The 6,000-nt window shown below is 39.9% G+C and overlaps 1 long non-coding RNA gene across 1 annotated transcript; it reads left to right on the top strand.

Moving 5' to 3' along the window:
- Positions 1–850: 850 nt before the first annotated feature.
- On the top strand, positions 851–1,972 carry LOC146467121 (uncharacterized). The gene is made up of 2 exons (XR_014867807.1): positions 851–1,079; positions 1,756–1,972. It is a non-coding gene; the product is annotated as an uncharacterized LOC146467121 (long non-coding RNA).
- The last annotated feature ends 4,028 nt before the right edge of the window (positions 1,973–6,000 follow it).

Genomic DNA, 6,000 nt, shown 5'->3' with positions numbered 1-6,000 from the left:
TTATTTTTTGCTTGCTTTGTTTTCTGTTTTTCATCACCTTCAAACCATTTTCTGTTTGGGTAATAAACCCTTCGTAATTTTACTGATAACAATAGAGAGATTTAGGATCGCGTTCACGGCAAACGACACACATGAGACTCCCGTAATGTTTTCTCTATTTTTTTAATAGCTGGTAACTATTATCCCTTGTTAGTCGTGCCGCGGAAGTAGTCTGAAACGTTTTTCTAGCGCTAACGCGCGCTAGCTGTTGAAGGCTGACTGTAAAGCCAGCGACACACTTGGCGATTTTATACGCCGATGGCAGCGATAGGCGAAAATCGCCAGGTGTGCCCGGTGCAGGGATTGCGATTTTCGCTGATCGCCGCGATCGGCGTATAAAATCGCCAATATCTGGCATATCAAATCAGTATCGGCGAATAAATTCGCCAAGTGTGCCCGTTTCCGCGATTTTCTAGGTTTAATGCTGCGAATCGCCAGTAAAGCCAACCCATCAGGTTGGGCGATTTTATCACATAATTTTTCAAAACTGCCACATCGCCGCGATCGGCAAAAAAAATCGCGGGGTGTGTCCGCATCAATGGCTGGCGAAAATCGCTTGCGATTTTCGCTGGCGATCAAATTCACCGCGATCGGCGTATAAAATCGCCAGATGTGTCGCTGGCTTAATGCATTTGCAACTGTAACTTCACAGCACGTTTCTTCTGCACGGACCTTTCCATTATTTGCTTTTTGGGCCAATTTTAAAACAAAAAACGTTTAACGTGACAACTAGAAACAATAAATTTTCGCCACAAGGCTTTTTGCGACTTTTTATACAACTAATTACAAGTAAGCCAAAACATTGTAAATTAATTGATTCCGAAGTGCGGTATAAAAGGGATCACACTGGGGATTCTACTATAGCACTCCATACTCTAATTTCATCCGAGCTGTTACTTACGATCGCCATGAAGTTCTTGACCTCGCTGGTTTTCCCTTACATCTTTGTTTCACTGGTTTTACTGTCCGTTTATCATCAAACTGCAGAGGCCCTGGCTGTACTTCCATGCAACGTGGATAAGAGTTGTCCAGAAACGAAGGTAAATTTTCCAACTTCATCAAGAAACGAAATCTAGAGGATTCTTAACTTTGTTTTACTGGATTAACTCTACTTTATGGTGTCAAAGTTAATCTTCCTTTGTTCGAGCAAAATGTTTCCCTTTGCCAAAGTCAAATAAATTCCGCGACAGAAAAGTGTATTCTCTTCAGTTAGAATTAGCCGTATTCAAATTAGGTCCGAATATTCTTGACTCCATCCCGCTAATTTTTATCGCAAATTTGCCCTTTTGAGTATAGACGCTTGTGCAAATTCTGGTGCCAATTAAAAGTTGAATCGGTCACGAATCCACAACTTTTCCCTAAGTGGAAACGAAGGGACCTAGGGGAGTCTAGCATTGAGATGTTCAACACCTGTAGGTCAGGCTTAAATGTATTACAAGCGGAGGTGCTCTGGAAAAGGAAAGGTGGTTCAACTACCGTGTTTCTTCAATTAGGCATCCGCTGGCTCGAAGAGCATCTACTTGCACTGGACTCATGGAAGCTGATAAAGCCATCAATCTCCAATAAACGAAGTTAGAAATAGTGCCGTGTGAGCTTAGAGGAGGTGGATAAATAAACTAAGTAAATGAATAAAATGCGGTATAAAAATCTTGCCTTAATGGCATCTTCTTATATCTTCTAACTTATGCTTTGTTTCATCCTTCTTGATATTTTCAGTTGGCTCATTACCGAAGAAGCATTTGTGAGGCCGCGCGCTCAATGAACTGCAAAAGAGAAAATAACATCTTAAAGCAAAAACTGGCTGGTGCCGATGCAGAAATCCTCCAACAGTGATATCTGACGATCGCTTTCTATGAAGAAGCTATTAGTAGAGCAGCAGAGTTATAATTGTAATTTAAACTATCAACTTTTTCAATAAACAAACCTGCCTATATTTGACGTCGTCTCCTGTGTGTTGGTCTATCTGCTTTCATTTGTCTTTTACATTCATGCGTTGTTTGGGTGGGTGGATTGAAATATGGACTGATAGCTGCTGCCAGTGGTGCCTTTACATGCTGACGTCCGATCTCACAGAAGAATTGTAAACCGCCATGAGACTATGTGATCTGTGCGGTACTAAAACGCATTATCATTATCCTCTTTTTGTCTACATTTTACTTACAAGTGAGTCTGTTCGCCTACTTAACTCTTTGTGTGGAATCGGTGAGGCGTCAAATGTGGGATGCGAGATGTATTTGTAGTTACAAAAAACTGGATCATTGAATAATGAAATTTTAGAGCTCTAATTGGCTTAGCAGAGATGGGATATCAGGCATTATAATCCATCAAATATTTTTGCTCGCACGCAATTGGTCTAAACGCCTCACGTGACCGAATATACTCCAGCTAAAATTGGGGAATATCCGGTGATATTCCCCACGTGATATTCCGATTTCAAAAACTTTAAGGCGCGTCAAGCTTGCAATTAAAATTAATGTCAAGATGGGGGAACGGTTTGTTTTTGTGACAGAAGAAGAGATAAACCTGCTGGTCAATAAAGCAGTACCAGAAAACAACATACGCTCTTAACGTTTTTGACGGTAAACTGTTCGTAAACGAAATGTTGAAATACTCAAGCTCGTATTTGCGACATTTTCTCTTGGTTTGAACTCTGTTCAACAGTCTTTGAATTAAAAATGTGGCAAAACTAAAAAATATGACAGACGAAACGTTTTAGCCCATCTCATTTAAGAGTATTTATATTATTTTTTAAGTCTGGCAAAATGAGAAAGCCATCAACAAGCCACTAAATTAAATGAGTTTAATAAGATCGAAGCTCGCTCACACGACGGCAAATATTACAGTTGTAATTCAATGAGAGCAATTCGTGCTGGCCTGGATAGGAATTGAAATAAAGAAAACATAAATTTTAGTACCATTACTGGCAGAGTTCAAGCCGGTAAATGATGCTATCAATGCTTAACTGGTCGAGTTCGCTCGCGAAGACAAAATCTCGTCCACGAAACATAAACCAGCCATGAAACCCCGAGATGTCGAAACTCTCTACGAGGAAAAGCGGCTTGTCCTACTCTCGAGCAACAAGTTCAATGAATCCTCAGCGATGGTGAGCGACTTCGTTGCTGGCTCAATTCAATGTCAAGTTAGCAAAGAAAGCGCTCTGGGCCCAGTTGCTCGAAGCATGGTTAGCGCTAACCATTGGTTAACAGGTATGAAAACCTATAGGTTGTCATGGCATTTAACCTGGGTTAGCGCTAACCATGCTTCGAGCAACTGGGCCCTGATGGAAATCCAGCAAAAACAACCGGTGGCGTCGTATTCGACTTCAGGTTCAGCTTCGAAATCTTCACAGGTCGTTTTCGGCTGGTAAATTCCACAATTGTATTTTCAATATAAAGTACTGCTCCAATTGAACACTAGATAAAAGACCAAAAGGACAAAGCTCCGGCTGCTAGTTCGTTGACGGCGGTTTACACTTTTTACGGAATGCGATACTTTTTTGATACAACTTTCTTTACTTTTCTTATGCAAATGCAGGCTAGTTTGCACCACAACAACACAATTTACATGATAAAAACAGTGAGGTCCTATGGTTGGCGAAATGGTGCAAAATGCAGGATAAATATTCATTCACATTCAGCTATAATATCCATTCACATTCACGATTAATATTTTGATTAACAAATAAAACCGTTCACATTCAGCATTTACATCTATATTCTGGGTTCACATTCAAGATTTGTATTCGTTCAGTAGTTTTAACTTCATTCACATTCAGCTATTGTATCGGTTCACATTCACAGTACGCCGAATGGTGCAAAATTCACGAAATATTTCCATTCAGCAATTTCTGCGCATCGTATCGTTCGTGCACCACGTGATATAAAATGACCTCGTACCCAGAGCCCGCGCTTTCGTGATCAAAAGGGCGGAAGCGGGTGAACGGACCGAACCATATGATGTCTCTGATTATGAACTTTTTTTGGAGCAATACTTGACGTCCTTGACGAAAGTGAAACATTATGGGAGACACCACACATGCTAATGCTAATGCTGCTTGGATTATTCTCATTCATTCAGGCTGATGGCCACTTCCCTTCACATTTTAACCATTCGCTCAATGTTTCGCACCTATCTAGGAAGCCAACAAGCTGGATGTTGTGCAGTCACTTGTGACTTACAGTATGCTGACCAAGAACAAGTGTTTGCTGGATCAGATGAGGAAAGGGCTAGCAACTCTCAATGTCTTGCCTCAGATTGAAAAGCACCCAGATCTGTTTGAGCATTTGTTTGTAGATGAAGTAAGAAATGCAACCTCTGATTTTGTGAAAAAATCTACTGCAATTGCCTGGTGAAGATAGCAACAGTGCCTCAAAGAGGTCTATTCAGATGCTTCTTTCATTTCTTGACAAGGCTGAAGTGAGCGATTTGAAAGATTTTCTTCAGTTTGTCACCGGTAGCTGCTCTGTCACTAGTAACATGGCTCCTAGTTGCATTCGGGTCAGCTGTGTTGATACAGAATCGTTTTTTGCATCCACATGCCTCCTGGAACTAAAAATTCCCACCAATTTTTCAAATCTTGCACATTTCGATGGAGCCTTATGGGCAGTGATTAGGGGAAGCATCTTCAACACAGCCTGAGTTGTTTAAACATAATATTGTACTTCACCCAATGTTTAAATATTTATCTTTGGGGATTTGTTGCAGATATATATTGTTGTTATAGTCCTGTTGAGTTGTGATTAAAATGTGTGGTTAGGTGGTTCAAGAAAGTGATGTTAACCACTTGAAAGTAACATTCGTTTGCAAGTCTTTCAATCTCAGTATTGTCCGGTTCGTTTTGTGATAAAATTCCATGGTTGTTCATTTTCTCCTATTTGAAACTTTAACCATCCTTGTTGGTGCTGATTGCAAAACCAGTTCACTGTACATGCCACGCACACTAGAATGATAACATGATCAATATCAGTTGTGCCACATTTTAGATGACTGTTAAATTCAATTTATTATCATTACAAACCAGCAGAAGTGTGGTCTAGACTTTGAGCTCATTTTTTAGCTCAGTTACTTTGAGCTCAGCTCTCAAATTTCCAAATAGGAATGGTTCTTATAAACTGTTCAAATTATGTGATGATTCAGTTATTGTAGCTTTTAAAATACTTGTTGTTGTTTCTGTTGTTACTACATTGCAAGGTCATTTAAGCAGACTTTTGAAAGCTTGATAGAGCGGTTTTCAGTTGAGTGTCGAAAAGTGATTATTTTCTAATTACTATGCTTTGTGTTTGCTTCAAAAATATCGCGCCACTTTCTTCATCAATCGGAAGCCCCCCTCCCCCCCCCCCCCCAAAAAAAAAAACAACAACAATTACTTGCACACAGTTTCCTGCGCTTGTCGGCATTTACATATAGGCTACTAGTTCTAATTGGTTAATTGAGTTTTCAGTGTCTGCATGTTGTGATTGGCCTGATTAATTACTTGATTTTGGTTTTACGACACTCATTTGAAAACCGCTCTATAACATGGAACTGTGAGGTGGCATTACATTGCGAGAGCTGGTCCTAATTATATAAGTGATCGACCTTTCTTCATATTTGCTATCTGCCATTTTGTAGACTAAAATGTTTTAATTGTTATCTTCAGGTTAGACTATTGAAAATTTAAATAATTATTAGCACAAGAGAAAGTAAAATTTAGATATTGAAATACATAATAAAACTGTGTCACAATGTTATCTAACTGTTTGTCAATTAAGGGTGAATACCCTGTAACATCCTGTAGTCCATACACCACCACGCAACGCCTCAAAGTCCAACGTGATACTAGAAGCATTCTAGCTATTTCAGTCCAGGGAAGGCCCAATGAGCGAAGATTGATCAGCATGTCTTCTGGTATTTTAAGCCTTGGCCTCCCTCTATCACCATTTCTTTCCACTGTTGGACAAACTAGCGCGAGCGAGATCGGTA

The sequence above is a fragment of the Pavona decussata genome, unplaced genomic scaffold (genome assembly GCF_977016875.1).
Source record: "Pavona decussata unplaced genomic scaffold, jaPavDecu1.1 SCAFFOLD_137, whole genome shotgun sequence".
NCBI lineage: Eukaryota > Metazoa > Cnidaria > Anthozoa > Scleractinia > Agariciidae > Pavona > Pavona decussata.
This window is presented reverse-complemented; position numbering and strand designations above follow the sequence as displayed.